The sequence below is a fragment of the Bos indicus genome, chromosome 22 (genome assembly GCF_029378745.1).
Source record: "Bos indicus isolate NIAB-ARS_2022 breed Sahiwal x Tharparkar chromosome 22, NIAB-ARS_B.indTharparkar_mat_pri_1.0, whole genome shotgun sequence".
NCBI lineage: Eukaryota > Metazoa > Chordata > Mammalia > Artiodactyla > Bovidae > Bos > Bos indicus.
The window spans coordinates 48,019,740-48,030,694 of NC_091781.1; the positions used below are offsets into that span (position 1 = coordinate 48,019,740).

Consider the following 10,955-nt stretch of genomic DNA (forward strand, 5'->3'; position numbering starts at 1 on the left):
CGGTTAGAACCGCACTCGGCCAGCGTGAATTGTGAATTTTAATCCCGGATCTGTGGCACAGGGGCAATACCAGTGATACGGTGGCAGGTGTCAAGAAGCCACAATTAAAAATGAATTTCTCTTCATTAGGTGTTCTTGTCAAAATTCTTTAATCATCAACAAACTTTTCAGACAGTCATATAGTCACCTGGGAGGCAGATATGATGATTTAGGAAGTGTCTGCCCACATCCTTGTTTCTGACGGCACCAACTCTAGCCATCCTGCCAGGGTCGTCTGGACAGTTCTGGGGATACGTAATGGGTGACGCGCCTTCTAGGGCGGTCAGCTTTGGGAAGAAGAGCAGAAGCAAACCTCATCGTTTCTCTGGGCAGGGATGCAGAGGAACCGGGAGCAGCGGAGACGAAGATGAATGCCACACTTTCACGATGAAGGGTGGACTACGAGCCACCCTCTGCTCTCAGCCCTTTATGATCTGATTTCATCCTCAATGTGTCCCTGGGATGTTGGTCCCACAGCAAATGAAAGAGGAGGTGTTCAAACCCACATCTCTCAGATGCCAAAGCCGAAGCCTATGATGCAATGACAGAAATGCCCTCTGTGTTATTAGGAAGCAAGAAGAAGCAGTCAAATATCCCAGAGAGCCATCTTGTCCCTGCAGTCTCTTAAATTTTATGCACAAACCCTCCCTGTCCCCTACAAGCCCCAGCAGACTGGGCAGACACAACTCTGTTCAACCCCCTCCATGGCCCTGGTAGGGATGTACTGGCTGCCGTGACCCTGATGTGGTGAGCGGGCCCAGAAGCTTCTTTGATCTCTGTTTACTTGTCCTGGACTTTGTCTTATAGAGCAGCTTCTGGGAAAGGGTTTATTTTCCCTAGGCCAGAATGCCCTTCTCGCCTGTTTTCTGGCCTTTGTGGGAGGTGAGATGGATCAACATGAAACTGCACACTGGGGGTTATGTTGATTTCCTGCATGAATATCGACCATGCCCTGTGTTGGGTTGGGTACAGTGTCAGCACCAGGACACTATAACGATGAGACTCAAGTGCCTCACTGTGTTCAGTAAGGTGAAGTGAAAAGTGTTAGCCACTCAGCCCATCCAACTCTTGATGGCACCATGGACTGTAGCCCAGCAGGCTTCTCTGTCCATGGGATTCTCTAGGCAAGAATACTGGAGGGGTACCCATTCCCTTCTCCAGGATATCTTCCCAACCCAGGGACTGAACCCGGGTCTCCTGCATTACAGGCAAATTGATACCCACAAATCCTCTGAGTTCTCTTTCTTGCCACTTCCAAGGGCTGTGGGTAAGTTCCTCTTGGTTCTGAGCTCCACTCTCTGTGTCAAGCTTCTAATTGAATTGGCTTTCCAGTCTGGGGCAGGTCAACCTCAGCTAGCATATGGTTCCACCCAGAACCCAAGCCTCTAGCTATTGGTTTTATCCACTGTTCTTCATTTGATTGCAATCCCAGTCCACATTTCTTGGGGTCAGCTGGTTCAGTCCTTTCCCTACTCCCCAGTTCCACACTGGGAATTGCTGGCACTTCACACAAGGTCTTCACTTGGCTAGGTTACTGTTAGTTTCTACTAGTGTGCACATGAGGTCTAGACTGTAGCTACTAGGAATCTCAGTAGTCAAAGCCACAAAACTGGTGGAGCACTTAAAACCTATTAGAGAACACCCACCTAACTCTAGTGCTTAATCACTTCACTCGTGTCTAACTCTGCAACTCTATGGACTGTAGCCTGCCAGGCTCTTCTGTCCATGGGATCATCCAGGCAAGAATACTGGAGTGGGTGCCATTTCCCCAGGGGATCTTTCTGACCCAGGGATCAAACCTCTGTCTACTGGGTCTCCTGCATTGGCAAGCAAATTCTTTACCACTGAGAAGCCCCAGGGAAGCCTGAGGACAGCCCTCTAAGGTATTAATTTGGCTCTCAGTCAGTCAGTTTGATCCCTCAGTCATGTCTAACTCTTTGTGACCCCATGGACTGCAGCATGCCAGGCCTCCCTGTCCATCACCAACTCCCGGAGCTTACTCAAATTCATGTCCATTGAGTCAGTGATGCCATTCAACCATCTCATCCTCTGTCATCCCCTTCTCCTCCTACCTTCAATCTTTCCCAGCATCAGGGTCTTTTCAAATCAGTCAGGTCTTCCCATCAGGTGGCCAAAGTACTGGAGTTTCAGCTTCAGCATCAGTCCTTCCAATGAATAATCAGGACTGATCTCCTTTAGGATTGACTAGTTGGATCTCCTTGAAGTCCAAGGGACTCTCAAGAATCTTCTCCATCACCACAGTTCAAAAGCATCAATTCTTCAGTGTTCAGCTTTCTTTATAGTCCAACTCTCACATCCATACATGACTACTGAAAAAAACATAACTTTGACTAGACAGACCTTTGTTGGCAAAGTAATATCTGTGCTTTTTAATACGCTGTCTAGGTTGGTCATAACTTTTCCTCCAAGGAGCAAATGTCTTTTAATTTCATGGCTGCAATCACCATCTGCAGTGACTTTGGAGGCCAGAAAAATTAAGTCTGTCACTGTTTCCACTGTTTCCCCATCTATTTGCTATGAAGTGATGGGATCAGATGCCATGATCTTCATTTTATGAATGTTGAGTTTTAAGCCAACTTTTTCACTCTTGTCTTTCACTTTCATCAAGAGGCTTTTTAGTTCTTCTTCACTTTCTGCCATAAGGGTGGTATCATCTGCATATCTGAGGTTATTGCTATTTCTCCCAGCAATCTTGATTCCAGCTTGTGCTTCATCCAGTCGAGCTCTAAGAGACCCAAAACAGCTAAAGCAATGGGATCAAGTTTCAAGTAATTGAGTGCGCCACCTTCTGGCACAACTGCATATTTTATATCCAAGAACTCTGGATCTGGCAGTTGTAATTATCTACAAAAATGGTAAAATCTCACGAAGACAATCTGGACTTACAGTGGCTGATATGAGAAAGGTTCCAGTTAGACAAGAGCATTTATTTAAGAAGTGCATTTGAAAGCAAGGGTTCCCAAATCAAACAAACAGAATGGGATACCTATTTTAATTGGTATGCAGAAACCTCCAAAAGCCTTCAAGATTCCATAATACCTTCACTGAGAGACTCATGGCTAATGAAAAATTAAAGACACAGAGGCACCTAAAAGAAAAGGCTATATAGGATTGATGCAACTTTGACTGCTCCCCTCTGTCTTCCTTTACTTGGGTATTCATTCTATTAATTCTCTGTCTGATTTGTCTTTTCACTCTGAAGAGACTACAAGTCCGAAACAGAAGTCCACCAAGTTAGTGGCCTTACAGATGTCCTCATATCTACCCTCAAAGGAGGACCCCCATGTGAGCCCCTCCCAGTGTTGGTGGGACTCCTGAGAGATTTTCTGGTAAAGCTATTTTATTTCCTTAAATAGCCTAGGGAAAATTAAAATTAATAGATAACCTTAAGAAATTCTGGTAGATACTGGAGACTGAAGGTGGGATCCTGGGAGAACTGGTAAATGCAGTGAACAGTAAGAATACTAACCAGATTCAGCTCTCCCGAATATCTCTCTGTAGAGTCCAGACAAGCCAGGCAGGGGAGCGGGGAAGGAGAGGCTTGATGTTGTACTTGCCTTTACTGTTTGTCCTGGCTGAAAATTAACAAGATTTATTTGAAAGGACTTTCCCCCACCCCCCGCCCCTAGTTAGCTCTTTGACCAGAAACTGGCCAAACTGGAAGTTAATATTCAGAGCCTGATAAGAATTTTTTTTGGGGGGTGGGGGTGGAGGGCTTCTCTAAGCTAAATGTACACAAAGGGAAAGAAAAAAACTGAGCAAGCAAAAAAATCTCCTGAAGCTTTTGTGGAAGGATTTACAGAAACATTTCAAAGACAGATAGCTGTAAGTCTAGAAATAGGGATCTTATTGATTTCTTTCTTAGTTGAAGATTTTCTCCCTGATACAAAGAAGCAAATTGAGAAAAATGTAGTTGTATGGAGAGGGGGTGTGGTGGGGGGGTGTCAATCAATAATGTCATTTAAGTTACAACCCAATCCCCTGAGGAATTAAAAACAACTGTCCTTCAGATCAGATCAGTCGCTCAGTCGTGTCCGACTCTTTGCGACCCCATGAATCGCAGCACGCCAGGCCTCCCTGTCCATCAGCAACTCCCAGAGTTCACCCAGACTCGCATCCATCGAGTCAGTGATGCCATCCAGCCATCTCATCCTCTGTCGTCCCCTTCTCCTCTTGCCCCCAATCCCTCCCAGCATCAGTGTCTTTTCCAATGAGTCAACTCTTTGCATGAGGTGGCCAAAGTACAGGAGTTTCAGCTTTAGCATCATTCCTTCCAAAGAAATCCCAGGGCTGATCTCCTTCAGAATGAACTGGTTGGATCTCCTTGCAGTCCAAGGGACTCTCAAGAGTCTTCTCCAACACCACAGTTCAAAAGCATCAATTCTTCGGCGCTTAGCCTTCTTCACAGTCCAACTCTCACATCCATACATGACCACAGGAAAAACCATAGCCTTGACTAGACGGACCTTTGTTGACAAAGTAATGTCTCTGCTTTTGAATATGCTATCTAGGTTGGTCATAACTTTCCTTCCAAGGAGTAAGCGTCTTTTAATTTCATGGCTGCAGTCACCATCTGCAGTGATTTTGGAGCCCAGAAAAATAAAGTCTGACACTGTTTCCACTGTTTCCTCATCTATTTCCCATGAAGTGATAGGACCGGATGCCATGATCTTCATTTTCTGAATGTTGAGCTTTAAGCCAACTTTTTCACTCTCCACTTTCACTTTCATCAAGAAGCTTTTTAGTTCCTCTTCACTTTCTGCCATAAGGGTGGTGTCATCTGCATATCTGAGGTTATTGATATTTCTCCTGGCAATCTTGATTCCAGCTTGTGTTTCTTCCAGTCCAGCGTTTCTCATGATGTACTCTGCATATAAGTTAAATAAACAGGGTGACAATATACAGCCTTGATGTACTCTTTTTCCTATTTGGAACCAGTCTGTTGTTGCATGTCCAGTTCTAACTGTTGCTTCCTGACTTGCATACAAATTTCTCAAGAGGCAGATCAGATGGTCTGGTATTCCCATCTCTTTCAGAATTTTCCACAGTTTATTGTGATCCACACAGTCAAAGGCTTTGGCATAGTCAATAAAGCAGAAATAGACGTTTTTCTGGAACTCTCTTGCTTTTTCCATGATCCAGCGGATGTTGGCAATTTTTGCAAAGCCAGAAATGCAGCTTCAGAAACAATTAAAATCCACCTGTCCTTTTTAACCAGTCCTCAAACCTGCCCTCAGTTCAGTTCAGTTCAGTCCCTCAGTCATGTCTGTCTCTTTGTGACACCATGGACTGCAGCATGCCAGGCCTCCCTGTCCATCACCAACTCCCGGAGTTTACTCAAACTCATGTCCATTGAGTCGGTGATGCCATCCAACCATCTCATCCTCTGTCGTCCCCTTCTCCTCCTGCCTTCAATCTTTCCCAGCATCAGGGTCTTTTCAAATGAGTCAGGTCTTCCCATCAGGTGGCCAAGGTATTTGAGTTTCAGCTTCAGCATCATTCCCTCCAAAGAAATCCCAGGGCTGATCTCCTTCAGAATGGACTGGTTGGATCTCCTTGCAGTCCAAGGGACTCTCAAAAGTCTTCTCCAACACCACAGTTCAAAAGCATCAATTCTTCGGTGTTCAGCTTTCTTTATAGTCCAACTCTCACATCCGTACATGACTACTGGAAAAAACATAACATTGACTAGACGGACTTTTGTTGGCAAAGTAATGTCTGTGCTTTTTAATATGCTGTCTAGGTTGGTCATAACTTTTCTTTCAAGGAATAAGCGTCTTTTAATTGGTTCAGTCACCATCTGCAGTGATTTTGGAGCCCCCCCAAATAAAGTCTGTCACTGTTTCCACATCTATTTGCCAGGAAGTGAGGGGACCAGATGCCATGATCTTAGTTTTCTGAATGTTGAGTTTTGAGCCAACTTTTTCACTCTTCTCTTTCACTTGCAGCAAGAGGCTCTTTAGTTCCTCTTCACTTTCTGCCATAAGGGTAGTGTCATCTGCATATCTGAGGTTATCGATATTTTTCTTGGCAGTCTTGATTCCAGCCTGTGCTTCATCCAGCCCAGCATTTCTCATGATGTACTCTGTATGTAAGTTAAACAAGTAGGGTGACAGTATACAGCCTTGATGTACTCCTTTCCCTATTTGGAACCAGTCTGTTGTTCCATGTCCAGTTCTAACTGTTGCTTCCTGACCTGCATACAGATTTCTCAGGAGGCAGGTCAGGTGGTCCGGTATTCCCATCTCTTTAAGAATTTCCAACAGTTTGTGGTGATCCACAAAGTCAAAGGCTTTGGCATAGTCAATAAAGCAGAAATATATGTTTTTCTGGAACTCTCTTGCTTTTTCGATTATCCAACAGATATTGGCAATTTGATCTCTAGTTCCTCTGCCTTTTCTAAATCTAGCTTGAACATCTGGAATTTCACGGTTCACATACTGTTGAAGCCTGGCTTGGAGAATTTTGAGCATTACTTTGCTAGCGTGTGAAATGAGTGCAATTGTGCAGTAGTTTGAGCATTCTTTGGCATTGCCTTTCTTTGGGATTGGAATGAAAACTGACCTTTTCCAGTCCTGTGGCCATTGCTGAGTTTTCCAAATTTGCTGGCGTATTGAGTGCAGGATTTTCACAGTATCATCTTTTAGGATTTGAAATAGCTCAACTGGAATTCCATCACCTCCACTAGCTTTGTTCGTAGTGATGCTTCCTAAGGCCCACTTGACTTCACATTCCAGGATATCTGGCTCTAGGTGAGTGATCATACCATCATGATTATCTGGGTCATGAAGATCTTTTTTGTATAGTTCTTCTGTGTATTCCTGCCACTTCTTCTTAATATCTTCTGCTTCTGTTAGGCCCATACCATTTCTGTCCTTTATTGAGCCCATCTTTGCATGAAATGTTCCCCTGGTATCTCTAATTTTCTTGAAGAGATCTCTAGTCTTTCCCATTCTATTGTTTTCCTCTGTTTCTTTGCACTGATCACTGAGGAAGGCTTTCTTATTTCTCCTTGCTATTCTTTGGAACTCTGCATTCAAATGGGTATATCTTTCCTTTTCTCCTTTGGCTTTCACTTCTCTTCTTTTCACAGCTATTTGTAAGGCCTTCTCAGACAGCCATTTTGCTTTTTTGCATTTCTTTTCCTTGGGGATGGTCTTGATCCCTGTTTCCTGTACAGTGTCACAAACCTGCCCTATTTTATCTCAAAAAGCTAAAAATTCTGCACCTAACAAACAAAAGTCTTTGGAAGAATATGCATTTCCTCTGTGCCTTTGAGATGTAATGTTCTTATCTGGTCTTCTCCAGAAGTCTAATTGAGGTTATCTCTTTGAAATGGTAACTTCAAAGAGATAATTCTTATCGGAAGGAAACAAAAGGGGAACCGTTAATTTGGAATTAAGGCAAATGAAAAATCTTAAGTGTCTTCTCCACAAATATTAGTAAAAAGCTTTAGCCGTTTGAGCAGTTAACCTTAACTTATTCCGTCTGCCAAAGACACAGTTTGGATCCAGTTTCTTCTATAACTAGTGAATTTTGTAATTTTGCACCTGATTCATGGCTAAAATTTTAGAACAAAAGCTATAAGCTCTCTGTTTGCATCAGTCTATATGTTGATGTGTGTTTCCATATGCATGTTGTAGATGTGTGGTTTTTTTCCTACTTTAAGAAAGTATTGCCAAAATAATTTGTTTAAAAATTCTATTTAACTGGCTTAAAGAAAATTAAGGACATTGACTGAAGAAAAATGCCCAAAAATCTAAAAGTTTTTAAGATTTAAAAAAAGATATTTATTTTTCACTGTGCTGGGTCATTGTTGCTATGTGGGGATTTTCTCTAGTTGCAGAGAGCAGGAGCTACTCTATAGCTGTGGTGCACGTGGTTCTCAATGCAGTGGCTTCTCTTGTTGCAGAGCACGGGCTCTAGGCACGTGGGCTTCAGTAGTTGCGGCTTGTGGGCTCAGTAGTTGTGAAGCACAGGCCCAGTTTCTCTGAAGCATGTGGGATCTTCCCGGATCAGGGATCTAACCCATTTCTCCTGCACTGGCAGGTGGATTCTTTACCACTTAGCCACCAGGGAAGCCCCTTTTAATTGAGATTTATTCAGGGAATCTTTCTGTGGACCATATAGCCTGGAAGACATCCTCTCAGCTCTGAAGAACTGCCCTCATGGGGTAAGGGAGGAGCCAGGATACACAGTTTTCTGCTGGAAAAAAAGATATGTAGTCTAACATCAAAAGATTATGGATAATTGGGCCTTCCCTGGCAGTCCAATGGTTAAGACTCAAAGCTGGGGGCACGGGTTCCATCCCAGTTTGGGGAACTAAGATCCCACATGCTGCACAGTGAGGCCCCCCCCCCAAAAAAACAAGACTATAAGATCCTTTTATTTTACTAACTTGAAATTTTTTTAGTATTTATTTTTTATTATTATTTATTTGGCTCTGCCAGGTCTTAGTTCTGTTGCAGGAAGGGGGACCCCTTCCAGGGCCCAAAACTGGGCTCTTGTCTAACACTCGGAAATGAATTGTCCGAGGAGACGCATGTGCTAACAAAGCAAGAGATTTTATTGGGAAAGGGCACCCGGGTGGAGAGCAGTAGGGTAAGGGAATCCAGGAGAACTACTCTGCCACATGGCTTGCAGTCTCGGGTTTTATGGTGATGGGATTAGTTTCCACATTATCCTTAGCCAATCATTCTGACTCAGAGTTCTTCCTGGTGGTGCACACCTTGTTCAGCCAAGATGGATGCCAGAGAGGATTCTGGGAGGTGGTCAGACAGGTGGTGTCTCCTTTTGACCTTTCCTGAACTCTTCTGGTTGGTGGAGGCTTATTAGTTCCCTGTTCCTTACCAGGACCACCTGTCATAAAACAACTCATGCAAATAGTTACTGTGGTACCTGGCCAGGGTGGGCGGTTTCAATCAGTGTGCTTCTCCTAACAGTTCTAATAACCAGATTTTTAGTTGTGACATGCGAACTCTTAGTTGCAACATGCAGGATCTAGTGCCTTGACCAGGGAACAAATGTGTGCTCCTCTGCACTGGAAGCATAGAGTCTTGTTGTAGGCAAGAGCCAATTCTGACTCCAAGGTGGATCTGTTTCTTTGACTTTAACCTTTGTTTTTCATTACTTTTGTTATTGTGTGCCATGTCACTTCAGTTGTGTCTGACTCTTAGTGATCCTATGGGCTGTAGCCCACCGGGCTTTTCTGTCCATGGGAATTCTCCAAGCAAAAATACTGGAGTGGGTTGCCATGCCCTGTTCCAGGGGATCTTCCTTGGGCAGGGATCAATCCCACATCTCTTACGTTTCCTGCATTGGCAATCGGGTTCTTTATCTTCACCTTTATGATGCTGAAGCTGAAGCTCCAATACTTTGGCCACCTGATGCGAAGAGCCAACTCATTAGAAAAGACCCTGATACTGGGAATGGTTGAAGGCAGGAGGAGAAGGGGACAACAGAGGATGAGATGGTTGGATGGCATCACCAATTCAATGGACATGATTTTGAGCAAGCTCCAGGAGATGGTGAAGGACAGGAAAGCCTGGTGTGTTTCAATCTATGGGGTCACAAAGAATTGGACACGACTGAGCAACTGAACAACCAAGATGCTGGCCATTCCAGGAGACATCTGCAAGATAATGGTTTTTACTTCTTCAACTCCTCCCTCTCTTTGTTCTATAAAAGAACCCGGCATCCAGACCTGGACAAGTCTGCCATTTTCTCTGTCAGCTGCCTTTTGGAATAAAGTTGTATTCCTTGCCTTCACACCTCATCTCTAAGCTAAATGGCCTGTCAGTGCAGCGAGCACATGGAGCTTGGACTCTGTAACAGTCTTAGCCACTGGACCACAACGGAAGTCCTTGGATTTTTTTTTTTAACAAAAACAAACATGGCTTCTCAGGTGGCTGCTAGTGGTAAAGAATGTGCCTGCCAGTGCAGGTTAGACGTTAAGAGACATGGGTTTGATCACTGGGTTGGGAAGATCCCATGGAGGACCCACTCCAGTATTCTTGCCTGGATAATCCCATGGACAGAGGAGCCTGGTGGGCTGCAGTCCATAGAGTTGCACAGAGTCAGTCACAACTGAAGCAACTTAGCATGAATGCATGATATTATGCATTCTCAACAGGGGCAATATCAACCCCATCCCCCCAAACTGGGAAAAATAAACCAAAAAAAAAAAAAAAAATCTTACACTTCAATTGGATTTTAAGACCTTAAGAAAGACACTCTGGGGTTGTAAGCAGACACACACACACGATTTACAATTTTAACTTTTGTTAGGTAAATGTCTTAGGAAAGGGAGATACTGGTTGGAACAAATGATAAATTCTTTTGGCAGCTTTGAGCTTTCACAAGCAGGCCATTTAAGGTGGGCCAGTCCTCTAGGGATGCTGCCTTAAGTTGTTAGAAACCATATCAAAATTTGGTCAAGTCAATTAGTGCAGGGGTTTGAATGGAGTCCTTCTGAATATCTTTCGCAGTTCTCAATATGCAAGCTGAATTATTAGGAGCGAAGTGTACTGATATCTCCAATTTTGCAATGCACAAAAAATTAAGACAGACTGCTGTATGTATACATTAACTATCTTGTGATAAAGTAAATATAACAAATGTTACTTGTAGAATCTAGTCTGTCCTCAGTCCCCTAATAGAAATGTGAGTTCCTGGAAGGCAGGGACTTCTTCGGCATGGCACACGGCAAGCAGTCAGTAAATATGTATTTGTGGAGGGAATACCTGCAAAGCGTTTAAAGCAAATAAACGCTCACTAGCAGGAAGCGTTTGTGCTTCTTTGTTGCAGGCAACCCGGAAGTTCCTCAGTAGAACTGAGGCCGAGGGTGCGCGCGCATATCTCGCGCGGTCGCTCTGGCCGCTAGACGCCTCAGTTCT

At 43.9% G+C, this 10,955-nt stretch overlaps 1 long non-coding RNA gene across 1 annotated transcript; it reads right to left on the reverse strand.

The window, feature by feature from the left end:
• Positions 1–130: 130 nt before the first annotated feature.
• LOC139178621 (uncharacterized) lies at positions 131–3,622 on the reverse strand. Its single transcript, XR_011563019.1, has 3 exons — positions 3,530–3,622; positions 2,112–2,785; positions 131–570 (listed from the first exon to the last, which is right to left on the reverse strand). It is a non-coding gene; the product is annotated as an uncharacterized lncRNA (long non-coding RNA).
• Positions 3,623–10,955: the final 7,333 nt, after the last annotated feature.